Raw genomic sequence first — 27,397 nt, forward strand, 5'->3', positions numbered from 1 at the left:
ATACTACCTAGTGTGTGAATGTTGTCTGTCTATCTGTGTTGGCCCTGCGATGAGGTGGCGACTTGTCCAGGGTGTACCCCGCCTTCCGCCCGATTGTAGCTGAGATAGGCGCCAGCGCCCCCCGCGACCCCGAAAGGGAATAAGCGGTAGAAAATGGATGGATGGATGGATACTACCTAGTGTGTGAATGTTGTCTGTCTATCTGTGTTGGCCCTGCGATGAGGTGGCGACTTGTCCAGGGTGTACCCCGCCTTCCGCCCAATTGTAGCTGAGATAGGCGCCAGCGCCCTCCGCGCCCCCGAAAGGGAATAAGCGGTAGCAAATGGATGGATGGATGGATACTACCTAGTGTGTGAATGTGAGTGTGAATGTTGTCTGTCTATCTGTGTTGGCCCTGCGATGAGGTGGCGACTTGTCCAGGGTGTACGCCGCCTTCCGCCCGATTGTAGCTGAGATAGGCGCCAGCGCCCCCGAAAGGGAATAAGCGGTAGAAAATGGATGGATGGATGGATACTACCTAGTGTGTGAATGTGAGTGTGAATGTTGTCTGTCTATCTGTGTTGGCCCTGCGATGAGGTGGCGACTTGTCCAGGGTGTACCCCGCCTTCCGCCCGATTGTAGCTGAGATAGGCGCCAGCGCCCCCCGCGCCCCCGAAAGGGAATAAGCGGTAGAAAATGGATGGATGGATGGATACTACCTAGTGTGTGAATGTGAGTGTGAATGTTGTCTGTCTATCTGTGTTGGCCCTGCGATGAGGTGGCGACTTGTCCAGGGTGTACCCCGCCTTCCGCCCGATTGTAGCTGAGATAGGCGCCAGCGCCCCCCCGCGACCCCGAAAGGGAATAAGCGGTAGAAAATGGATGGATGGATGGATACTACCTAGTGTGTGAATGTGAGTGTGAATGTTGTCTGTCTATCTGTGTTGGCCCTGCGATGAGGTGGCGACTTGTCCAGGGTGTACACCGCCTTCCGCCCGATTGTAGCTGAGATAGGCGCCAGCGCCCCCCGCGACCCCGAAAGGGAATAAGCGGTAGAAAATGGATGGATGGATGGATACTACCTAGTGTGTGAATGTGAGTGTGAATGTTGTCTGTCTATCTGTGTTGGCCCTGCGATGAGGTGGCGACTTGTCCAGGGTGTACACCGCCTTCCGCCCGATTGTAGCTGAGATAGGCGCCAGCGCCCCCCGCGACCCCGAAAGGGAATAAGCGGTAGAAAATGGATGGATGGATGGATACTACTTAGTGTGTGAATGTTGTCTGTCTATCTGTGTTGGCCCTGCGATGAGGTGGCGACTTGTCCAGGGTGTACACCGCCTTCCGCCCGATTGTAGCTGAGATAGGCGCCAGCGCCCCCCGCCACCCCGAAAGGGAATAAGCGGTAGAAATGGATGGATGGATGGATGGATACTACCTAGTGTGTGAATGTGAGTGTGAATGTTGTCTGTCTATCTGTGTTGGCCCTGCGATGAGGTGGCGACTTGTCCAGGGTGTACCCCGCCTTCCGCCCGATTGTAGCTGAGATAGGCGCCAGCGCCCCCCGCGACCCCGAAAGGGAATAAGCGGTAGAAAATGGATGGATGGATGGATACTACCTAGTGTGTGAATGTTGTCTGTCTATCTGTGTTGGCTCTGCGATGAGGTGGCGACTTGTCCAGGGTGTACCCCGCCTTCCGCCCGATTGTAGCTGAGATAGGCGCCAGCGCCCCCCGCGACCCCGAAAGGGAATAAGCGGTAGAAAATGGATGGATGGATGGATACAACTTAGTGTGTGAATGTTGTCTGTCTATCTGTGTTGGCCCTGCGATGAGGTGGCGAATTGTCCAGGGTGTACCCCGCCTTCCGCCCGATTGTAGCTGAGATAGGCGCCAGCGCCCCCCGCGACCCCGAAAGGGAATAAGCGGTAGAAAATGGATGGATGGATGGATACTACCTAGTGTGTGAATGTTGTCTGTCTATCTGTGTTGGCCCTGCGATGAGGTGGCGACTTGTCCAGGGTGTACCCCGCCTTCCGCCCAATTGTAGCTGAGATAGGCGCCAGCGCCCTCCGCGCCCCCGAAAGGGAATAAGCGGTAGCAAATGGATGGATGGATGGATACTACCTAGTGTGTGAATGTGAGTGTGAATGTTGTCTGTCTATCTGTGTTGGCCCTGCGATGAGGTGGCGACTTGTCCAGGGTGTACGCCGCCTTCCGCCCGATTGTAGCTGAGATAGGCGCCAGCGCCCCCGAAAGGGAATAAGCGGTAGAAAATGGATGGATGGATGGATACTACCTAGTGTGTGAATGTGAGTGTGAATGTTGTCTGTCTATCTGTGTTGGCCCTGCGATGAGGTGGCGACTTGTCCAGGGTGTACGCCGCCTTCCGCCCGATTGTAGCTGAGATAGGCGCCAGCGCCCCCGAAAGGGAATAAGCGGTAGAAAATGGATGGATGGATGGATACTACCTAGTGTGTGAATGTGAGTGTGAATGTTGTCTGTCTATCTGTGTTGGCCCTGCGATGAGGTGGCGACTTGTCCAGGGTGTACCCTGCCTTCCGCCCGATTGTAGCTGAGATAGGCGCCAGCGCCCCCCGCGCCCCCGAAAGGGAATAAGCGGTAGAAAATGGATGGATGGATGGATACTACCTAGTGTGTGAATGTGAGTGTGAATGTTGTCTGTCTATCTGTGTTGGCCCTGCGATGAGGTGGCGACTTGTCCAGGGTGTACACCGCCTTCCGCCCGATTGTAGCTGAGATAGGCGCCAGCGCCCCCCGCGACCCCGAAAGGGAATAAGCGGTAGAAAATGGATGGATGGATGGATACTACTTAGTGTGTGAATGTTGTCTGTCTATCTGTGTTGGCCCTGCGATGAGGTGGCGACTTGTCCAGGGTGTACCCCGCCTTCCGCCCGATTGTAGCTGAGATAGGCGCCAGCGCCCCCCGCGACCCCGAAAGGGAATAAGCGGTAGAAAATGGATGTATGGCTGGATACTACCTAGTGTGTGAATGTTGTCTGTCTATCTGTGTTGGCCCTGCGATGAGGTGGCGACTTGTCCAGGGTGTACCCCGCCTTCCGCCCGATTGTAGCTGAGATAGGCGCCAGCGCCCCCCGCGACCCCGAAAGGGAATAAGCGGTAGAAAATGGATGGATGGATGGATACTACCTAGTGTGTGAATGTTGTCTGTCTATCTGTGTTGGCCCTGCGATGAGGTGGCGACTTGTCCAGGGTGTACCCCGCCTTCCGCCCAATTGTAGCTGAGATAGGCGCCAGCGCCCTCCGCGCCCCCGAAAGGGAATAAGCGGTAGCAAATGGATGGATGGATGGATACTACCTAGTGTGTGAATGTGAGTGTGAATGTTGTCTGTCTATCTGTGTTGGCCCTGCGATGAGGTGGCGACTTGTCCAGGGTGTACGCCGCCTTCCGCCCGATTGTAGCTGAGATAGGCGCCAGCGCCCCCGAAAGGGAATAAGCGGTAGAAAATGGATGGATGGATGGATACTACCTAGTGTGTGAATGTGAGTGTGAATGTTGTCTGTCTATCTGTGTTGGCCCTGCGATGAGGTGGCGACTTGTCCAGGGTGTACCCCGCCTTCCGCCCGATTGTAGCTGAGATAGGCGCCAGCGCCCCCCGCGCCCCCGAAAGGGAATAAGCGGTAGAAAATGGATGGATGGATGGATACTACCTAGTGTGTGAATGTGAGTGTGAATGTTGTCTGTCTATCTGTGTTGGCCCTGCGATGAGGTGGCGACTTGTCCAGGGTGTACCCCGCCTTCCGCCCGATTGTAGCTGAGATAGGCGCCAGCGCCCCCCCGCGACCCCGAAAGGGAATAAGCGGTAGAAAATGGATGGATGGATGGATACTACCTAGTGTGTGAATGTGAGTGTGAATGTTGTCTGTCTATCTGTGTTGGCCCTGCGATGAGGTGGCGACTTGTCCAGGGTGTACACCGCCTTCCGCCCGATTGTAGCTGAGATAGGCGCCAGCGCCCCCCGCGACCCCGAAAGGGAATAAGCGGTAGAAAATGGATGGATGGATGGATACTACCTAGTGTGTGAATGTGAGTGTGAATGTTGTCTGTCTATCTGTGTTGGCCCTGCGATGAGGTGGCGACTTGTCCAGGGTGTACACCGCCTTCCGCCCGATTGTAGCTGAGATAGGCGCCAGCGCCCCCCGCGACCCCGAAAGGGAATAAGCGGTAGAAAATGGATGGATGGATGGATACTACTTAGTGTGTGAATGTTGTCTGTCTATCTGTGTTGGCCCTGCGATGAGGTGGCGACTTGTCCAGGGTGTACACCGCCTTCCGCCCGATTGTAGCTGAGATAGGCGCCAGCGCCCCCCGCCACCCCGAAAGGGAATAAGCGGTAGAAATGGATGGATGGATGGATGGATACTACCTAGTGTGTGAATGTGAGTGTGAATGTTGTCTGTCTATCTGTGTTGGCCCTGCGATGAGGTGGCGACTTGTCCAGGGTGTACCCCGCCTTCCGCCCGATTGTAGCTGAGATAGGCGCCAGCGCCCCCCGCGACCCCGAAAGGGAATAAGCGGTAGAAAATGGATGGATGGATGGATACTACCTAGTGTGTGAATGTTGTCTGTCTATCTGTGTTGGCTCTGCGATGAGGTGGCGACTTGTCCAGGGTGTACCCCGCCTTCCGCCCGATTGTAGCTGAGATAGGCGCCAGCGCCCCCCGCGACCCCGAAAGGGAATAAGCGGTAGAAAATGGATGGATGGATGGATACAACTTAGTGTGTGAATGTTGTCTGTCTATCTGTGTTGGCCCTGCGATGAGGTGGCGAATTGTCCAGGGTGTACCCCGCCTTCCGCCCGATTGTAGCTGAGATAGGCGCCAGCGCCCCCCGCGACCCCGAAAGGGAATAAGCGGTAGAAAATGGATGGATGGATGGATACTACCTAGTGTGTGAATGTTGTCTGTCTATCTGTGTTGGCCCTGCGATGAGGTGGCGACTTGTCCAGGGTGTACCCCGCCTTCCGCCCAATTGTAGCTGAGATAGGCGCCAGCGCCCTCCGCGCCCCCGAAAGGGAATAAGCGGTAGCAAATGGATGGATGGATGGATACTACCTAGTGTGTGAATGTGAGTGTGAATGTTGTCTGTCTATCTGTGTTGGCCCTGCGATGAGGTGGCGACTTGTCCAGGGTGTACGCCGCCTTCCGCCCGATTGTAGCTGAGATAGGCGCCAGCGCCCCCGAAAGGGAATAAGCGGTAGAAAATGGATGGATGGATGGATACTACCTAGTGTGTGAATGTGAGTGTGAATGTTGTCTGTCTATCTGTGTTGGCCCTGCGATGAGGTGGCGACTTGTCCAGGGTGTACGCCGCCTTCCGCCCGATTGTAGCTGAGATAGGCGCCAGCGCCCCCGAAAGGGAATAAGCGGTAGAAAATGGATGGATGGATGGATACTACCTAGTGTGTGAATGTGAGTGTGAATGTTGTCTGTCTATCTGTGTTGGCCCTGCGATGAGGTGGCGACTTGTCCAGGGTGTACCCTGCCTTCCGCCCGATTGTAGCTGAGATAGGCGCCAGCGCCCCCCGCGCCCCCGAAAGGGAATAAGCGGTAGAAAATGGATGGATGGATGGATACTACCTAGTGTGTGAATGTGAGTGTGAATGTTGTCTGTCTATCTGTGTTGGCCCTGCGATGAGGTGGCGACTTGTCCAGGGTGTACACCGCCTTCCGCCCGATTGTAGCTGAGATAGGCGCCAGCGCCCCCCGCGACCCCGAAAGGGAATAAGCGGTAGAAAATGGATGGATGGATGGATACTACTTAGTGTGTGAATGTTGTCTGTCTATCTGTGTTGGCCCTGCGATGAGGTGGCGACTTGTCCAGGGTGTACCCCGCCTTCCGCCCGATTGTAGCTGAGATAGGCGCCAGCGCCCCCCGCGACCCCGAAAGGGAATAAGCGGTAGAAAATGGATGTATGGCTGGATACTACCTAGTGTGTGAATGTTGTCTGTCTATCTGTGTTGGCCCTGCGATGAGGTGGCGACTTGTCCAGGGTGTACCCCGCCTTCCGCCCGATTGTAGCTGAGATAGGCGCCAGCGCCCCCCGCGACCCCGAAAGGGAATACGCGGTAGAAAATGGATGGATGGATGGATACTACCTAGTGTGTGAATGTTGTCTGTCTATCTGTGTTGGCCCTGCGATGAGGTGGTGACTTGTCCAGGGTGTACCCCGCCTTCCGCCCGATTGTAGCTGAGATAGGCGCCAGCGCCCCCCGCGACCCCGAAAGGGAATAAGCAGTAGAAAATGGATGGATGGATGGATACTACTTAGTGTGTGAATGTTGTCTGTCTATCTGTGTTGGCCCTGCGATGAGGTGGCGAATTGTCCAGGGTGTACCCCGCCTTCCGCCCGATTGTAGCTGAGATAGGCGCCAGCGCCCCCCGCGACCCCGAAAGGGAATAAGCGGTAGAAAATGGATGGATGGATGGATACTACCTAGTGTGTGAATGTTGTCTGTCTATCTGTGTTGGCCCTGCGATGAGGTGGCGACTTGTCCAGGGTGTACCCCGCCTTCCGCCCAATTGTAGCTGAGATAGGCGCCAGCGCCCTCCGCGCCCCCGAAAGGGAATAAGCGGTAGAAAATGGATGGATGGATGGATACTACCTAGTGTGTGAATGTGAGTGTGAATGTTGTCTGTCTATCTGTGTTGGCCCTGCGATGAGGTGGCGACTTGTCCAGGGTGTACCCCGCCTTCCGCCCGATTGTAGCTGAGATAGGCGCCAGCGCCCCCCGCGACCCCAAAAGGGAATAAGCGGTAGAAAATGGATGGATGGCTGGATACTACCTAGTGTGTGAATGTTGTCTGTCTATCTGTGTTGGCCCTGCGATGAGGTGGCGACTTGTCCAGGGTGTACCCCGCCTTCCGCCCGATTGTAGCTGAGATAGGCGCCAGCGCCCCCCGCGACCCCGAAAGGGAATAAGCGGTAGAAAATGGATGGATGGATGGATACTACCTAGTGTGTGAATGTTGTCTGTCTATCTGTGTTGGCCCTGCGATGAGGGGGCGACTTGTCCAGGGTGTACCCCGCCTTCCGCCCAATTGTAGCTGAGATAGGCGCCAGCGCCCTCCGCGCCCCCGAAAGGGAATAAGCGGTAGCAAATGGATGGATGGATGGATACTACCTAGTGTGTGAATGTGAGTGTGAATGTTGTCTGTCTATCTGTGTTGGCCCTGCGATGAGGTGGCGACTTGTCCAGGGTGTACGCCGCCTTCCGCCCGATTGTAGCTGAGATAGGCGCCAGCGCCCCCGAAAGGGAATAAGCGGTAGAAAATGGATGGATGGATGGATACTACCTAGTGTGTGAATGTGAGTGTGAATGTTGTCTGTCTATCTGTGTTGGCCCTGCGATGAGGTGGCGACTTGTCCAGGGTGTACCCCGCCTTCCGCCCGATTGTAGCTGAGATAGGCGCCAGCGCCCCCCGCGCCCCCGAAAGGGAATAAGCGGTAGAAAATGGATGGATGGATGGATACTACCTAGTGTGTGAATGTGAGTGTGAATGTTGTCTGTCTATCTGTGTTGGCCCTGCGATGAGGTGGCGACTTGTCCAGGGTGTACCCCGCCTTCCGCCCGATTGTAGCTGAGATAGGCGCCAGCGCCCCCCCGCGACCCCGAAAGGGAATAAGCGGTAGAAAATGGATGGATGGATGGATACTACCTAGTGTGTGAATGTGAGTGTGAATGTTGTCTGTCTATCTGTGTTGGCCCTGCGATGAGGTGGCGACTTGTCCAGGGTGTACACCGCCTTCCGCCCGATTGTAGCTGAGATAGGCGCCAGCGCCCCCCGCGACCCCGAAAGGGAATAAGCGGTAGAAAATGGATGGATGGATGGATACTACTTAGTGTGTGAATGTTGTCTGTCTATCTGTGTTGGCCCTGCGATGAGGTGGCGACTTGTCCAGGGTGTACACCGCCTTCCGCCCGATTGTAGCTGAGATAGGCGCCAGCGCCCCCCGCCACCCCGAAAGGGAATAAGCGGTAGAAATGGATGGATGGATGGATGGATACTACCTAGTGTGTGAATGTGAGTGTGAATGTTGTCTGTCTATCTGTGTTGGCCCTGCGATGAGGTGGCGACTTGTCCAGGGTGTACCCCGCCTTCCGCCCGATTGTAGCTGAGATAGGCGCCAGCGCCCCCCGCGACCCCCGAAAGGGAATAAGCGGTAGAAAATGGATGGATGGATGGATACTACCTAGTGTGTGAATGTTGTCTGTCTATCTGTGTTGGCTCTGCGATGAGGTGGCGACTTGTCCAGGGTGTACCCCGCCTTCCGCCCGATTGTAGCTGAGATAGGCGCCAGCGCCCCCCGCGACCCCGAAAGGGAATAAGCGGTAGAAAATGGATGGATGGATGGATACAACTTAGTGTGTGAATGTTGTCTGTCTATCTGTGTTGGCCCTGCGATGAGGTGGCGAATTGTCCAGGGTGTACCCCGCCTTCCGCCCGATTGTAGCTGAGATAGGCGCCAGCGCCCCCCGCGACCCCGAAAGGGAATAAGCGGTAGAAAATGGATGGATGGATGGATACTACCTAGTGTGTGAATGTTGTCTGTCTATCTGTGTTGGCCCTGCGATGAGGTGGCGACTTGTCCAGGGTGTACCCCGCCTTCCGCCCAATTGTAGCTGAGATAGGCGCCAGCGCCCTCCGCGCCCCCGAAAGGGAATAAGCGGTAGCAAATGGATGGATGGATGGATACTACCTAGTGTGTGAATGTGAGTGTGAATGTTGTCTGTCTATCTGTGTTGGCCCTGCGATGAGGTGGCGACTTGTCCAGGGTGTACGCCGCCTTCCGCCCGATTGTAGCTGAGATAGGCGCCAGCGCCCCCGAAAGGGAATAAGCGGTAGAAAATGGATGGATGGATGGATACTACCTAGTGTGTGAATGTGAGTGTGAATGTTGTCTGTCTATCTGTGTTGGCCCTGCGATGAGGTGGCGACTTGTCCAGGGTGTACCCCGCCTTCCGCCCGATTGTAGCTGAGATAGGCGCCAGCGCCCCCCGCGCCCCCGAAAGGGAATAAGCGGTAGAAAATGGATGGATGGATGGATACTACCTAGTGTGTGAATGTGAGTGTGAATGTTGTCTGTCTATCTGTGTTGGCCCTGCGATGAGGTGGCGACTTGTCCAGGGTGTACCCCGCCTTCCGCCCGATTGTAGCTGAGATAGGCGCCAGCGCCCCCCCGCGACCCCGAAAGGGAATAAGCGGTAGAAAATGGATGGATGGATGGATACTACCTAGTGTGTGAATGTGAGTGTGAATGTTGTCTGTCTATCTGTGTTGGCCCTGCGATGAGGTGGCGACTTGTCCAGGGTGTACACCGCCTTCCGCCCGATTGTAGCTGAGATAGGCGCCAGCGCCCCCCGCGACCCCGAAAGGGAATAAGCGGTAGAAAATGGATGGATGGATGGATACTACTTAGTGTGTGAATGTTGTCTGTCTATCTGTGTTGGCCCTGCGATGAGGTGGCGACTTGTCCAGGGTGTACCCCGCCTTCCGCCCGATTGTAGCTGAGATAGGCGCCAGCGCCCCCCGCGACCCCGAAAGGGAATAAGCGGTAGAAAATGGATGTATGGCTGGATACTACCTAGTGTGTGAATGTTGTCTGTCTATCTGTGTTGGCCCTGCGATGAGGTGGCGACTTGTCCAGGGTGTACCCCGCCTTCCGCCCGATTGTAGCTGAGATAGGCGCCAGCGCCCCCCGCGACCCCGAAAGGGAATACGCGGTAGAAAATGGATGGATGGATGGATACTACCTAGTGTGTGAATGTTGTCTGTCTATCTGTGTTGGCCCTGCGATGAGGTGGTGACTTGTCCAGGGTGTACCCCGCCTTCCGCCCGATTGTAGCTGAGATAGGGCGCCAGCGCCCCCCGCGACCCCGAAAGGGAATAAGCAGTAGAAAATGGATGGATGGATGGATACTACTTAGTGTGTGAATGTTGTCTGTCTATCTGTGTTGGCCCTGCGATGAGGTGGCGAATTGTCCAGGGTGTACCCCGCCTTCCGCCCGATTGTAGCTGAGATAGGCGCCAGCGCCCCCCCGCGACCCCGAAAGGGAATAAGCGGTAGAAAATGGATGGATGGATGGATACTACCTAGTGTGTGAATGTTGTCTGTCTATCTGTGTTGGCCCTGCGATGAGGTGGCGACTTGTCCAGGGTGTACCCCGCCTTCCGCCCAATTGTAGCTGAGATAGGCGCCAGCGCCCTCCGCGCCCCCGAAAGGGAATAAGCGGTAGAAAATGGATGGATGGATGGATACTACCTAGTGTGTGAATGTGAGTGTGAATGTTGTCTGTCTATCTGTGTTGGCCCTGCGATGAGGTGGCGACTTGTCCAGGGTGTACCCCGCCTTCCGCCCGATTGTAGCTGAGATAGGCGCCAGCGCCCCCCGCGACCCCGAAAGGGAATAAGCGGTAGAAAATGGATGGATGGCTGGATACTACCTAGTGTGTGAATGTTGTCTGTCTATCTGTGTTGGCCCTGCGATGAGGTGGCGACTTGTCCAGGGTGTACCCCGCCTTCCGCCCGATTGTAGCTGAGATAGGCGCCAGCGCCCCCCGCGACCCCGAAAGGGAATAAGCGGTAGAAAATGGATGGATGGATGGATACTACCTAGTGTGTGAATGTTGTCTGTCTATCTGTGTTGGCCCTGCGATGAGGTGGCGACTTGTCCAGGGTGTACCCCGCCTTCCGCCCGATTGTAGCTGAGATAGGCGCCAGCGCCCCCCGCGACCCCGAAAGGGAATAAGCGGTAGAAAATGGATGGATGGATGGATACTACCTAGTGTGTGAATGTTGTCTGTCTATCTGTGTTGGCCCTGCGATGAGGTGGCGACTTGTCCAGGGTGTACCCCGCCTTCCGCCCAATTGTAGCTGAGATAGGCGCCAGCGCCCTCCGCGCCCCCGAAAGGGAATAAGCGGTAGCAAATGGATGGATGGATGGATACTACCTAGTGTGTGAATGTGAGTGTGAATGTTGTCTGTCTATCTGTGTTGGCCCTGCGATGAGGTGGCGACTTGTCCAGGGTGTACGCCGCCTTCCGCCCGATTGTAGCTGAGATAGGCCCCAGCGCCCCCGAAAGGGAATAAGCGGTAGAAAATGGATGGATGGATGGATACTACCTAGTGTGTGAATGTGAGTGTGAATGTTGTCTGTCTATCTGTGTTGGCCCTGCGATGAGGTGGCGACTTGTCCAGGGTGTACCCCGCCTTCCGCCCGATTGTAGCTGAGATAGGCGCCAGCGCCCCCCCGCGACCCCGAAAGGGAATAAGCGGTAGAAAATGGATGGATGGATGGATACTACCTAGTGTGTGAATGTGAGTGTGAATGTTGTCTGTCTATCTGTGTTGGCCCTGCGATGAGGTGGCGACTTGTCCAGGGTGTACACCGCCTTCCGCCCGATTGTAGCTGAGATAGGCGCCAGCGCCCCCCGCGACCCCGAAAGGGAATAAGCGGTAGAAAATGGATGGATGGATGGATACTACTTAGTGTGTGAATGTTGTCTGTCTATCTGTGTTGGCCCTGCGATGAGGTGGCGACTTGTCCAGGGTGTACACCGCCTTCCGCCCGATTGTAGCTGAGATAGGCGCCAGCGCCCCCCGCCACCCCGAAAGGGAATAAGCGGTAGAAATGGATGGATGGATGGATGGATACTACCTAGTGTGTGAATGTGAGTGTGAATGTTGTCTGTCTATCTGTGTTGGCCCTGCGATGAGGTGGCGACTTGTCCAGGGTGTACCCCGCCTTCCGCCCGATTGTAGCTGAGATAGGCGCCAGCGCCCCCCGCGACCCCGAAAGGGAATAAGCGGTAGAAAATGGATGGATGGATGGATACTACCTAGTGTGTGAATGTTGTCTGTCTATCTGTGTTGGCTCTGCGATGAGGCGGCGACTTGTCCAGGGTGTACCCCGCCTTCCGCCCGATTGTAGCTGAGATAGGCGCCAGCGCCCCCCGCGACCCCGAAAGGGAATAAGCGGTAGAAAATGGATGGATGGATGGATACAACTTAGTGTGTGAATGTTGTCTGTCTATCTGTGTTGGCCCTGCGATGAGGTGGCGAATTGTCCAGGGTGTACCCCGCCTTCCGCCCGATTGTAGCTGAGATAGGCGCCAGCGCCCCCCGCGACCCCGAAAGGGAATAAGCGGTAGAAAATGGATGGATGGATGGATACTACCTAGTGTGTGAATGTTGTCTGTCTATCTGTGTTGGCCCTGCGATGAGGTGGCGACTTGTCCAGGGTGTACCCCGCCTTCCGCCCAATTGTAGCTGAGATAGGCGCCAGCGCCCTCCGCGCCCCCGAAAGGGAATAAGCGGTAGAAAATGGATGGATGGATGGATACTACCTGGTGTGTGAATGTGAGTGTGAATGTTGTCTGTCTATCTGTGTTGGCCCTGCGATGAGGTGGCGACTTGTCCAGGGTGTACGCCGCCTTCCGCCCGATTGTAGCTGAGATAGGCGCCAGCGCCCCCGAAAGGGAATAAGCGGTAGAAAATGGATGGATGGATGGATACTACCTAGTGTGTGAATGTGAGTGTGAATGTTGTCTGTCTATCTGTGTTGGCCCTGCGATGAGGTGGCGACTTGTCCAGGGTGTACCCCGCCTTCCGCCCGATTGTAGCTGAGATAGGCGCCAGCGCCCCCCGCGCCCCCGAAAGGGAATAAGCGGTAGAAAATGGATGGATGGATGGATACTACCTAGTGTGTGAATGTGAGTGTGAATGTTGTCTGTCTATCTGTGTTGGCCCTGCGATGAGGTGGCGACTTGTCCAGGGTGTACCCCGCCTTCCGCCCGATTGTAGCTGAGATAGGCGCCAGCGCCCCCCCGCGACCCCGAAAGGGAATAAGCGGTAGAAAATGGATGGATGGATGGATACTACCTAGTGTGTGAATGTGAGTGTGAATGTTGTCTGTCTATCTGTGTTGGCCCTGCGATGAGGTGGCGACTTGTCCAGGGTGTACACCGCCTTCCGCCCGATTGTAGCTGAGATAGGCGCCAGCGCCCCCCGCGACCCCGAAAGGGAATAAGCGGTAGAAAATGGATGGATGGATGGATACTACTTAGTGTGTGAATGTTGTCTGTCTATCTGTGTTGGCCCTGCGATGAGGTGGCGACTTGTCCAGGGTGTACCCCGCCTTCCGCCCGATTGTAGCTGAGATAGGCGCCAGCGCCCCCCGCCACCCCGAAAGGGAATAAGCGGTAGAAAATGGATGTATGGCTGGATACTACCTAGTGTGTGAATGTTGTCTGTCTATCTGTGTTGGCCCTGCGATGAGGTGGCGACTTGTCCAGGGTGTACCCCGCCTTCCGCCCGATTGTAGCTGAGATAGGCGCCAGCGCCCCCCGCGACCCCGAAAGGGAATACGCGGTAGAAAATGGATGGATGGATGGATACTACCTAGTGTGTGAATGTTGTCTGTCTATCTGTGTTGGCCCTGCGATGAGGTGGCGACTTGTCCAGGGTGTACCCCGCCTTCCGCCCGATTGTAGCTGAGATAGGCGCCAGCGCCCCCCGCGACCCCGAAAGGGAATAAGCAGTAGAAAATGGATGGATGGATGGATACTACTTAGTGTGTGAATGTTGTCTGTCTATCTGTGTTGGCCCTGCGATGAGGTGGCGAATTGTCCAGGGTGTACCCCGCCTTCCGCCCGATTGTAGCTGAGATAGGCGCCAGCGCCCCCCGCGACCCCGAAAGGGAATAAGCGGTAGAAAATGGATGGATGGATGGATACTACCTAGTGTGTGAATGTTGTCTGTCTATCTGTGTTGGCCCTGCGATGAGGTGGCGACTTGTCCAGGGTGTACCCCGCCTTCCGCCCAATTGTAGCTGAGATAGGCGCCAGCGCCCTCCGCGCCCCTGAAAGGGAATAAGCGGTAGAAAATGGATGGATGGATGGATACTACCTAGTGTGTGAATGTGAGTGTGAATGTTGTCTGTCTATCTGTGTTGGCCCTGCGATGAGGTGGCGACTTGTCCAGGGTGTACCCCGCCTTCCGCCCGATTGTAGCTGAGATAGGCGCCAGCGCCCCCCGCGACCCCGAAAGGGAATAAGCGGTAGAAAATGGATGGATGGCTGGATACTACCTAGTGTGTGAATGTTGTCTGTCTATCTGTGTTGGCCCTGCGATGAGGTGGCGACTTGTCCAGGGTGTACCCCGCCTTCCGCCCGATTGTAGCTGAGATAGGCGCCAGCGCCCCCCGCGACCCCGAAAGGGAATAAGCGGTAGAAAATGGATGGATGGATGGATACTACCTAGTGTGTGAATGTTGTCTGTCTATCTGTGTTGGCCCTGCGATGAGGTGGCGACTTGTCCAGGGTGTACCCCGCCTTCCGCCCGATTGTAGCTGAGATAGGCGCCAGCGCCCCCCGCGACCCCGAAAGGGAATAAGCGGTAGAAAATGGATGGATGGATGGATACTACCTAGTGTGTGAATGTTGTCTGTCTATCTGTGTTGGCCCTGCGATGAGGTGGCGACTTGTCCAGGGTGTACCCCGCCTTCCGCCCAATTGTAGCTGAGATAGGCGCCAGCGCCCTCCGCGCCCCCGAAAGGGAATAAGCGGTAGCAAATGGATGGATGGATGGATACTACCTAGTGTGTGAATGTGAGTGTGAATGTTGTCTGTCTATCTGTGTTGGCCCTGCGATGAGGTGGCGACTTGTCCAGGGTGTACGCCGCCTTCCGCCCGATTGTAGCTGAGATAGGCGCCAGCGCCCCCGAAAGGGAATAAGCGGTAGAAAATGGATGGATGGATGGATACTACCTAGTGTGTGAATGTGAGTGTGAATGTTGTCTGTCTATCTGTGTTGGCCCTGCGATGAGGTGGCGACTTGTCCAGGGTGTACCCCGCCTTCCGCCCGATTGTAGCTGAGATAGGCGCCAGCGCCCCCCGCGCCCCCGAAAGGGAATAAGCGGTAGAAAATGGATGGATGGATGGATACTACCTAGTGTGTGAATGTGAGTGTGAATGTTGTCTGTCTATCTGTGTTGGCCCTGCGATGAGGTGGCGACTTGTCCAGGGTGTACCCCGCCTTCCGCCCGATTGTAGCTGAGATAGGCGCCAGCGCCCCCCCGCGACCCCGAAAGGGAATAAGCGGTAGAAAATGGATGGATGGATGGATACTACCTAGTGTGTGAATGTGAGTGTGAATGTTGTCTGTCTATCTGTGTTGGCCCTGCGATGAGGTGGCGACTTGTCCAGGGTGTACACCGCCTTCCGCCCGATTGTAGCTGAGATAGGCGCCAGCGCCCCCCGCGACCCCGAAAGGGAATAAGCGGTAGAAAATGGATGGATGGATGGATACTACTTAGTGTGTGAATGTTGTCTGTCTATCTGTGTTGGCCCTGCGATGAGGTGGCGAATTGTCCAGGGTGTACACCGCCTTCCGCCCGATTGTAGCTGAGATAGGCGCCAGCGCCCCCCGCCACCCCGAAAGGGAATAAGCGGTAGAAATGGATGGATGGATGGATGGATACTACCTAGTGTGTGAATGTGAGTGTGAATGTTGTCTGTCTATCTGTGTTGGCCCTGCGATGAGGTGGCGACTTGTCCAGGGTGTACCCCGCCTTCCGCCCGATTGTAGCTGAGATAGGCGCCAGCGCCCCCCGCGACCCCGAAAGGGAATAAGCGGTAGAAAATGGATGGATGGATGGATACTACCTAGTGTGTGAATGTTGTCTGTCTATCTGTGTTGGCTCTGCGATGAGGTGGCGACTTGTCCAGGGTGTACCCCGCCTTCCGCCCGATTGTAGCTGAGATAGGCGCCAGCGCCCCCCGCGACCCCGAAAGGGAATAAGCGGTAGAAAATGGATGGATGGATGGATACAACTTAGTGTGTGAATGTTGTCTGTCTATCTGTGTTGGCCCTGCGATGAGGTGGCGAATTGTCCAGGGTGTACCCCGCCTTCCGCCCGATTGTAGCTGAGATAGGCGCCAGCGCCCCCCGCGACCCCGAAAGGGAATAAGCGGTAGAAAATGGATGGATGGATGGATACTACCTAGTGTGTGAATGTTGTCTGTCTATCTGTGTTGGCCCTGCGATGAGGTGGCGACTTGTCCAGGGTGTACCCCGCCTTCCGCCCAATTGTAGCTGAGATAGGCGCCAGCGCCCTCCGCGCCCCCGAAAGGGAATAAGCGGTAGAAAATGGATGGATGGATGGATACTACCTAGTGTGTGAATGTGAGTGTGAATGTTGTCTGTCTATCTGTGTTGGCCCTGCGATGAGGTGGCGACTTGTCCAGGGTGTACGCCGCCTTCCGCCCGATTGTAGCTGAGATAGGCGCCAGCGCCCCCGAAAGGGAATAAGCGGTAGAAAATGGATGGATGGATGGATACTACCTAGTGTGTGAATGTGAGTGTGAATGTTGTCTGTCTATCTGTGTTGGCCCTGCGATGAGGTGGCGACTTGTCCAGGGTGTACCCCGCCTTCCGCCCGATTGTAGCTGAGATAGGCGCCAGCGCCCCCCGCGCCCCCGAAAGGGAATAAGCGGTAGAAAATGGATGGATGGATGGATACTACCTAGTGTGTGAATGTGAGTGTGAATGTTGTCTGTCTATCTGTGTTGGCCCTGCGATGAGGTGGCGACTTGTCCAGGGTGTACCCCGCCTTCCGCCCGATTGTAGCTGAGATAGGCGCCAGCGCCCCCCCGCGACCCCGAAAGGGAATAAGCGGTAGAAAATGGATGGATGGATGGATACTACCTAGTGTGTGAATGTGAGTGTGAATGTTGTCTGTCTATCTGTGTTGGCCCTGCGATGAGGTGGCGACTTGTCCAGGGTGTACACCGCCTTCCGCCCGATTGTAGCTGAGATAGGCGCCAGCGCCCCCCGCGACCCCGAAAGGGAATAAGCGGTAGAAAATGGATGGATGGATGGATACTACTTAGTGTGTGAATGTTGTCTGTCTATCTGTGTTGGCCCTGCGATGAGGTGGCGACTTGTCCAGGGTGTACCCCGCCTTCCGCCCGATTGTAGCTGAGATAGGCGCCAGCGCCCCCCGCGACCCCGAAAGGGAATAAGCGGTAGAAAATGGATGTATGGCTGGATACTACCTAGTGTGTGAATGTTGTCTGTCTATCTGTGTTGGCCCTGCGATGAGGTGGCGACTTGTCCAGGGTGTACCCCGCCTTCCGCCCGATTGTAGCTGAGATAGGCGCCAGCGCCCCCCGCGACCCCGAAAGGGAATACGCGGTAGAAAATGGATGGATGGATGGATACTACCTAGTGTGTGAATGTTGTCTGTCTATCTGTGTTGGCCCTGCGATGAGGTGGCGACTTGTCCAGGGTGTACCCCGCCTTCCGCCCGATTGTAGCTGAGATAGGCGCCAGCGCCCCCCGCGACCCCGAAAGGGAATAAGCAGTAGAAAATGGATGGATGGATGGATACTACTTAGTGTGTGAATGTTGTCTGTCTATCTGTGTTGGCCTTGCGATGAGGTGGCGAATTGTCCAGGGTGTACCCCGCCTTCCGCCCGATTGTAGCTGAGATAGGCGCCAGCGCCCCCCGCGACCCCGAAAGGGAATAAGCGGTAGAAAATGGATGGATGGATGGATACTACCTAGTGTGTGAATGTTGTCTGTCTATCTGTGTTGGCCCTGCGATGAGGTGGCGACTTGTCCAGGGTGTACCCCGCCTTCCGCCCGATTGTAGCTGAGATAGGCGCCAGCGCCCCCCGCGACCCCGAAAGGGAATAAGCGGTAGAAAATGGATGGATGGCTGGATACTACCTAGTGTGTGAATGTTGTCTGTCTATCTGTGTTGGCCCTGCGATGAGGTGGCGACTTGTCCAGGGTGTACCCCGCCTTCCGCCCGATTGTAGCTGAGATAGGCGCCAGCGCCCCCCGCGACCCCGAAAGGGAATAAGCGGTAGAAAATGGATGGATGGATGGATACTACCTAGTGTGTGAATGTTGTCTGTCTATCTGTGTTGGCCCTGCGATGAGGTGGCGACTTGTCCAGGGTGTACCCCGCCTTCCGCCCGATTGTAGCTGAGATAGGCGCCAGCGCCCCCCGCGACCCCGAAAGGGAATAAGCGGTAGAAAATGGATGGATGGATGGATACTACCTAGTGTGTGAATGTTGTCTGTCTATCTGTGTTGGCCCTGCGATGAGGTGGCGACTTGTCCAGGGTGTACCCCGCCTTCCGCCCAATTGTAGCTGAGATAGGCGCCAGCGCCCTCCGCGCCCCCGAAAGGGAATAAGCGGTAGCAAATGGATGGATGGATGGATACTACCTAGTGTGTGAATGTGAGTGTGAATGTTGTCTGTCTATCTGTGTTGGCCCTGCGATGAGGTGGCGACTTGTCCAGGGTGTACGCCGCCTTCCGCCCGATTGTAGCTGAGATAGGCGCCAGCGCCCCCGAAAGGGAATAAGCGGTAGAAAATGGATGGATGGATGGATACTACCTAGTGTGTGAATGTGAGTGTGAATGTTGTCTGTCTATCTGTGTTGGCCCTGCGATGAGGTGGCGACTTGTCCAGGGTGTACCCCGCCTTCCGCCCGATTGTAGCTGAGATAGGCGCCAGCGCCCCCCGCGCCCCCGAAAGGGAATAAGCGGTAGAAAATGGATGGATGGATGGATACTACCTAGTGTGTGAATGTGAGTGTGAATGTTGTCTGTCTATCTGTGTTGGCCCTGCGATGAGGTGGCGACTTGTCCAGGGTGTACCCCGCCTTCCGCCCGATTGTAGCTGAGATAGGCGCCAGCGCCCCCCCGCGACCCCGAAAGGGAATAAGCGGTAGAAAATGGATGGATGGATGGATACTACCTAGTGTGTGAATGTGAGTGTGAATGTTGTCTGTCTATCTGTGTTGGCCCTGCGATGAGGTGGCGACTTGTCCAGGGTGTACACCGCCTTCCGCCCGATTGTAGCTGAGATAGGCGCCAGCGCCCCCCGCGACCCCGAAAGGGAATAAGCGGTAGAAAATGGATGGATGGATGGATACTACTTAGTGTGTGAATGTTGTCTGTCTATCTGTGTTGGCCCTGCGATGAGGTGGCGACTTGTCCAGGGTGTACACCGCCTTCCGCCCGATTGTAGCTGAGATAGGCGCCAGCGCCCCCCGCCACCCCGAAAGGGAATAAGCGGTAGAAATGGATGGATGGATGGATGGATACTACCTAGTGTGTGAATGTGAGTGTGAATGTTGTCTGTCTATCTGTGTTGGCCCTGCGATGAGGTGGCGACTTGTCCAGGGTGTACCCCGCCTTCCGCCCGATTGTAGCTGAGATAGGCGCCAGCGCCCCCCGCGACCCCGAAAGGGAATAAGCGGTAGAAAATGGATGGATGGATGGATACTACCTAGTGTGTGAATGTTGTCTGTCTATCTGTGTTGGCTCTGCGATGAGGTGGCGACTTGTCCAGGGTGTACCCCGCCTTCCGCCCGATTGTAGCTGAGATAGGCGCCAGCGCCCCCCGCGACCCCGAAAGGGAATAAGCGGTAGAAAATGGATGGATGGATGGATACAACTTAGTGTGTGAATGTTGTCTGTCTATCTGTGTTGGCCCTGCGATGAGGTGGCGAATTGTCCAGGGTGTACCCCGCCTTCCGCCCGATTGTAGCTGAGATAGGCGCCAGCGCCCCCCGCGACCCCGAAAGGGAATAAGCGGTAGAAAATGGATGGATGGATGGATACTACCTAGTGTGTGAATGTTGTCTGTCTATCTGTGTTGGCCCTGCGATGAGGTGGCGACTTGTCCAGGGTGTACCCCGCCTTCCGCCCAATTGTAGCTGAGATAGGCGCCAGCGCCCTCCGCGCCCCCGAAAGGGAATAAGCGGTAGCAAATGGATGGATGGATGGATACTACCTAGTGTGTGAATGTGAGTGTGAATGTTGTCTGTCTATCTGTGTTGGCCCTGCGATGAGGTGGCGACTTGTCCAGGGTGTACGCCGCCTTCCGCCCGATTGTAGCTGAGATAGGCGCCAGCGCCCCCGAAAGGGAATAAGCGGTAGAAAATGGATGGATGGATGGATACTACCTAGTGTGTGAATGTGAGTGTGAATGTTGTCTGTCTATCTGTGTTGGCCCTGCGATGAGGTGGCGACTTGTCCAGGGTGTACCCCGCCTTCCGCCCGATTGTAGCTGAGATAGGCGCCAGCGCCCCCCGCGCCCCCGAAAGGGAATAAGCGGTAGAAAATGGATGGATGGATGGATACTACCTAGTGTGTGAATGTGAGTGTGAATGTTGTCTGTCTATCTGTGTTGGCCCTGCGATGAGGTGGCGACTTGTCCAGGGTGTACCCCGCCTTCCGCCCGATTGTAGCTGAGATAGGCGCCAGCGCCCCCCCGCGACCCCGAAAGGGAATAAGCGGTAGAAAATGGATGGATGGATGGATACTACCTAGTGTGTGAATGTGAGTGTGAATGTTGTCTGTCTATCTGTGTTGGCCCTGCGATGAGGTGGCGACTTGTCCAGGGTGTACACCGCCTTCCGCCCGATTGTAGCTGAGATAGGCGCCAGCGCCCCCCGCGACCCCGAAAGGGAATAAGCGGTAGAAAATGGATGGATGGATGGATACTACTTAGTGTGTGAATGTTGTCTGTCTATCTGTGTTGGCCCTGCGATGAGGTGGCGACTTGTCCAGGGTGTACACCGCCTTCCGCCCGATTGTAGCTGAGATAGGCGCCAGCGCCCCCCGCCACCCCGAAAGGGAATAAGCGGTAGAAATGGATGGATGGATGGATGGATACTACCTAGTGTGTGAATGTGAGTGTGAATGTTGTCTGTCTATCTGTGTTGGCCCTGCGATGAGGTGGCGACTTGTCCAGGGTGTACCCCGCCTTCCGCCCGATTGTAGCTGAGATAGGCGCCAGCGCCCCCCGCGACCCCGAAAGGGAATAAGCGGTAGAAAATGGATGGATGGATGGATACTACCTAGTGTGTGAATGTTGTCTGTCTATCTGTGTTGGCCCTGCGATGAGGTGGCGACTTGTCCAGGGTGTACCCCGCCTTCCGCCCGATTGTAGCTGAGATAGGCGCCAGCGCCCCCCGCGACCCCGAAAGGGAATAAGCGGTAGAAAATGGATGGATGGATGGATACAACTTAGTGTGTGAATGTTGTCTGTCTATCTGTGTTGGCCCTGCGATGAGGTGGCGAATTGTCCAGGGTGTACCCCGCCTTCCGCCCGATTGTAGCTGAGATAGGCGCCAGCGCCCCCCGCGACCCCGAAAGGGAATAAGCGGTAGAAAATGGATGGATGGATGGATACTACCTAGTGTGTGAATGTTGTCTGTCTATCTGTGTTGGCCCTGCGATGAGGTGGCGACTTGTCCAGGGTGTACCCCGCCTTCCGCCCAATTGTAGCTGAGATAGGCGCCAGCGCCCTCCGCGCCCCCGAAAGGGAATAAGCGGTAGAAAATGGATGGATGGATGGATACTACCTAGTGTGTGAATGTGAGTGTGAATGTTGTCTGTCTATCTGTGTTGGCCCTGCGATGAGGTGGCGACTTGTCCAGGGTGTACCCCGCCTTCCGCCCGATTGTAGCTGAGATAGGCGCCAGCGCCCCCCGCCACCCCGAAAGGGAATAAGCGGTAGAAAATGGATGGATGGATGGATACTACCTAGTGTGTGAATGTGAGTGTGAATGTTGTCTGTCTATCTGTGTTGGCCCTGCGATGAGGTGGCGACTTGTCCAGGGTGTACCCCGCCTTCCGCCCGATTGTAGCTGAGATAGGCGCCAGCGCCCCCCGCGACCCCGAAAGGGAATAAGCGGTAGAAAATGGATGGATGGATGGATACTACTTAGTGTGTGAATGTTGTCTGTCTATTTGTGTTGGCCCTGCGATGAGGTGGCGACTTGTCCAGGGTGTACCCCGCCTTCCGCCCGATTGTAGCTGAGATAGGCGCCAGCGCCCCCCCGCGACCCCGAAAGGGAACAAGCGGTAGAAAATGGATGGATGGATGGATACTACCTAGTGTGTGAATGTGAGTGTGAATGTTGTCTGTCTATCTGTGTTGGCCCTGCGATGAGGTGGCGACTTGTCCAGGGTGTACCCCGCCTTCCGCCCGATTGTAGCTGAGATAGGCGCCAGCGCCCCCGAAAGGGAATAAGCGGTAGAAAATGGATGGATGGATGGATACTACCTAGTGTGTGAATGTTGTCTGTCCATCTGTGTTGGCCCTGCGATGAGGTGGCGACTTGTCCAGGGTGTACCCCGCCTTCCGCCTGATTGTAGCTGAGATAGGCGCCAGCGCCCCCCGCCACCCCGAAAGGGAATACGCGGTAGAAAATGGATGGATGGATGGATACTACCTAGTGTGTGAATGTGAGTGTGAATGTTGTCTGTCTATCTGTGTTGGCCCTGCGATGAGGTGGCGACTTGTCCAGGGTGTACCCTGCCTTCCGCCCAATTGTAGCTGAGATAGGCGCCAGCGCCCTCCGCGACCCCGAAAGGGAATAAGCGGTAGAAAATGGATGGATGGATAGTTGACTATCAAAATAGTCGACTAATCGTTAAGATAGTCATTGACTAATCAACTTTCAAAACAGTCCATTAATCGTTAAGATAGCCCTTGACTAATCGACGGATCGTTAAGATAGCCGTTGACTAATTGACTATAAAAATATTCGACTAATCGTTAAGACAGTCATTGACTAATCGACTTAGACTTCCTTTTTGTCATTCAAATTTGAACTTTATAGTACAGATAAGAACCAAATTTTGTTGCATTAGTTAACTATCAGAATAGTCAACTAATCGTTAAGATTGCCGTCGACTAATCTACCAAAATAGTCGACTAATCGTTAAGATAGTCGCTGACTAATCGACTATCAGATTAGTTGACTAATCATTGAGATTGCCGTTGACTAATCGATTATCAAAATAGTCAACTAATCATTAAGAATGCTGTTGACTAATGGACAATCAAAATAGTTGACTAATTGTTATGACTAATCGTTAAGATAGCTGTTGACTAATCGACTATCAAAATAGCTGACTAATCATTAAGACAGTCACTGACAAATCAACAATCAAAATAGTTGACTGATCGTTAAGATAGTCGAAGACTAGTCAAATATTAAAATAGTCAACTAATTGTTAAGATAGTCATTGACTAACTAACTATCCAAATAGTCGATTGATCGTTAAGATAGCCATTGTCTAATCAACGATCAAAATAGTCTACAAATCGTTAAAATAGTTGTTGACTAATCGACTATCAAAATATTCGACCAATCCTTCAGATAGCCGTTGACTAATCGACTATCAGAATAGCTGACTAATGGTTAAGATAGTCGTTGACTAATCGACTAAAAAAACATTCGACAAATTGTTCATATAGCAGTTGACTAATCGACTATCAAAATAGTCGACTAATCGTTAAGATAGTCATTGACTAATCAACTTTCAAAACAGTCCGTTAATCGTTAAGATAGCCCTTAACTAATCGACGGATCGTTAAGATAGCCGTTGACTAATTGACTATAAAAATATTCGACTAATCGTTAAGACAGTCATTGACTAATCGACTTAGACTTCCTTTTTGTCATTCAAATTTGAACTTTATAGTACAGATAAGAACCAAATTTTGTTGCATGAGTTGACTATCAGATTAGTCAAATAATCGTTAAGATTGCCGTCGACTAATCTACCAAAATAGTCGACTAATCGTTAAGATAGTCGCAATGATTAGTTGACTAATCATTGAGATTGCCGTTGACTAATCGATTATCAAAATAGTCAACTAATCATTAAGAATGCTGTTGACCAATGGACAATCGAAATAGTTGACTAATTGTTATGACTAATCGTTAAGATAGCTGTTGACTAATCGACTATCAAAATAGCTGACTAATCATTAAGACAGTCACTGACAAATCAACCATCAAAATAGTTGACTGATCGTTAAGATAGTCGAAGACTAGTCAAATATTAAAATAGTCAACTAATTGTTAAGATAGTCATCGACTAATTGACTATCCAAATAGTCGATTGATCGTTAAGATAGCCATTGTCTAATCAACGATCAAAATAGTCTACAAATCGTTAAGATAGTTGTTGACTAATCGACTATCAAAATATTCGACGAATCCTTCAGATAGTCGTTGACTAATCGACAAAAAACATTCGACAAATTGTTCATATAGCAGTTGACTAATCGACTATCAAAATAGTCGACTAATCGTTAAGATAGTCATTGACTAATCAACTTTCAAAACAGTCCATTAATCGTTAAGATAGCCCTTGACTAATCGACGGATCGTTAAGATAGCCGTTGACTAATTGACTATAAAAATATTCGACTAATCGTTAAGACAGTCATTGACTAATCGACTTAGACTTCCTTTTTGTCATTCAAATTTGAACTTTATAGTACAGATAAGAAGCAAATTTTGTTGCATTAGTTGACTATCAGAATAGTCAACTAATCGTTAAGATTGTCGTCGACTAATCTACCAAAATAGTCAACTAACCGTTAAGATAGTCGCTGACTAATCGACTATCAGATTAGTTGACTAATCATTGAGATTGCCGTTGACTAATCGATTATCAAAATAGTCAACTAATCATTAAGAATGCTGTTGACTAATGGACAATCAAAATAGTTGACTAATTGTTATGACTAATCGTTAAGATAGCTGTTGACTAATCGACTATCAAAATAGCTGACTAATCATTAGACAGTCACTGACAAATCAACCATCAAAATAGTTGGCTGATCGTTAAGATAGTCGAAGACTAGTCAAATATTAAAATAGTCAACTAATTGTTAAGATAGTCATTGACTAATTGACTATCCAAATAGTCGATTGATCGTTAAGATAGCCATTGTCTAATCAACGATCAAAATAGTCTACAAATCGTTAAGATAGTTGTTGACTAATCGACTATCAAAATATTCGACGAATCCTTCAGATAGCCGTTGACTAATCGACTATCAGAATAGCTGACTAATGGTTAAGATAGTCGTTGACTAATCGACTAAAAAAAACATTCGACAAATTGTTCATATAGCCGTTGACTAATCGACTATCAGAATAGTCGACTAATCGTTAAGATAGTCATTGACTAATCAACTTTCAAAACAGTCCATTAATCGTTAAGATAGCCCTTGACTAATCGACGGATCGTTAAGATAGCCGTTGACTAATTGACTATAAAAATATTCGACTAATCGTTAAGACAGCCATTGACTAATCGACTTAGACTTCCTTTTTGTCATTCAAATTTGAACTTTATAGTACAGATAAGAACCACATTTTGTTGCATTAGTTGACTATCAGAATAGTCAACTAATCGTTAAGATCGCCGTTGACTAATCCACCAAAAATAGTCGACTAATCGTTAAGATAGTCGCTGACTAATCGACTATCAGATTAGTTGACTAATCATTGAGATTGCCGTTGACTAATCGATTATCAAAATAGTCAACTAATCATTAAGAATGCTGTTGACTAATGGACAATCGAAATAGTTGACTAATTGTTATGACTAATCGTTAAGATAGCTGTTGACTAATCGACTATCAAAATAGCTGACTAATCATTAAGCCAGTCACTGACAAATCAACCATCAAAATAGTTGACTGATCGTTAAGATAGTCGAAGACTAGTCAAATATTAAAATAGTCAACTCATTGTTAAGATAGCCATTGTCTAATCAACGATCAAAATAGTCTACAAATCGTTAAGATAGTTGTTGACTAATCGACTATCAAAATATTCGACGAATCCTCCAGTTGCGTTGACTAATCGACTATCAGAATAGCTGACTAATGGTTAAGATAGTCGTTGACTAATCGACAAAAAAAAAACATTCGACAAATTGTTCATATAGCAGTTGACTAATCGACTATCAAAATAGTCGACTAATCGTTAAGATAGTCATTGACTAATCAACTTTCAAAACAGTCCATTAATCGTTAAGATAGCCCTTGACTAATTGACGGATCGTTAAGATAGCCGTTGACTAATTGACTATAAAAATATTCGACTAATCGTTAAGACAGTCATTGACTAATCGACTTAGACTTCCTTGTTGTCATTCAAATTTGAACTTTATAGTACAGATAAGAACCAAATTTTGTTGCATTAGTTGACTATCAGAATAGTCAACTAATCGTTAAGATTGCCGTAGACTAATCTACCAAAATAGTCGACTAATCGTTAAGATAGTCGCTGACTAATCGACTATCAGATTAGTTGACTAATCATTGAGATTGCCGTTGACTAATCGATTATCAAAATAGTCAACTAATCATTAACAATGCTGTTGACCAATGGACAATCGAAATAGTTGACTAATTGTTATGACTAATCGTTAAGATAGCTGTTGACTAATCGACTATCAAAATTGCTGACTAATCATTAAGCCAGTCACTGACAAATCAACCATCAAAATAGTTGACTGATCGTTAAGATAGTCGAAGACTAGTCAAATATTAAAATAGTCATCTAATTGTTAAGATAGTCATTGACTAACTGACTATCCAAATAGTCGATTGATCGTTAAGATAGCCATTGTCTAATCAACGATCAAAATAGTCTACAAATCGTTAAAATAGTTGTTGACTAATCGACTATCAAAATATTCGACGAATCCTTCAGATAGCCGTTGAATAATCGACTATCAGAATAGCTGACTAATGGTTAAGATAGTCGTTGACTAATCGACTAAAAAAAACATTCGACAAATTGTTCATATAGCCGTTGACTAATCGACTATCAGAATAGTCGACTAATCGTTAAGATAGTCATTGTCAAATCGACTACAAATTAGTCCACCAATTGTTAAGATAGTCCTAGACTAATCGATTATTAAAATAGTCGACTAATCGTTAAGATAGTCATTGATTAATCGGCTATCAGAATTGTCAACAAACCGTTAAGATAGCCGTTGACTAATCGACTATCAAAATAGTCGACTAATCGTTAAGATAGATGTTGACTAATCAAATATAAAATTAGTCAACCAATCGTAAAGATAATCATTGAATAATCGACTACCAAAATAGTCGATTAATCGTTAAGATAGTCATTGACAAATATACTATCAAATTAGTCCACTAATCTTTAAGATAGTCATTGCCTAATCGTCTATCAAAATAGTTGACTAATCGTTAAGATAGTCATTGACTAATCAAATATCAAAATATTTGATGAATCTGTAAGATGGTCATTGACTAATCGACTATTAAAATAGTCAACTAATCATTAAAAGATAGTCATTGACTAATCGACTACCAAAAGAGTCGTCTGATCGCTAAGATAGTAATTGACTAATCTACTATTAAAATAGTTGACTAATCGGCAAACAAGTCTAGAAATATAAATTGTCTTTGTTGATGTTTGTGTAGTGTGTGCAATGTTACTATGGCCAAAAGTATTAAATATACGTGTTAAATAAAACCTCTGCTTTGTTTTTA

At 51.6% G+C, this 27,397-nt stretch overlaps 1 protein-coding gene across 5 annotated transcripts in view; it reads right to left on the minus strand.

Annotated features, from left to right (window-relative positions):
• The window catches only part of LOC133535500 (tensin-1-like), a 177,846-nt gene that overhangs the window by 18,960 nt on the left and 131,489 nt on the right, over window positions 1–27,397 (minus strand). The window lies entirely within an intron of this gene.

Source organism: Nerophis ophidion, linkage group LG16 (genome assembly GCF_033978795.1).
Source record: "Nerophis ophidion isolate RoL-2023_Sa linkage group LG16, RoL_Noph_v1.0, whole genome shotgun sequence".
NCBI classification, from domain to species: Eukaryota; Metazoa; Chordata; class Actinopteri; order Syngnathiformes; family Syngnathidae; genus Nerophis; species Nerophis ophidion.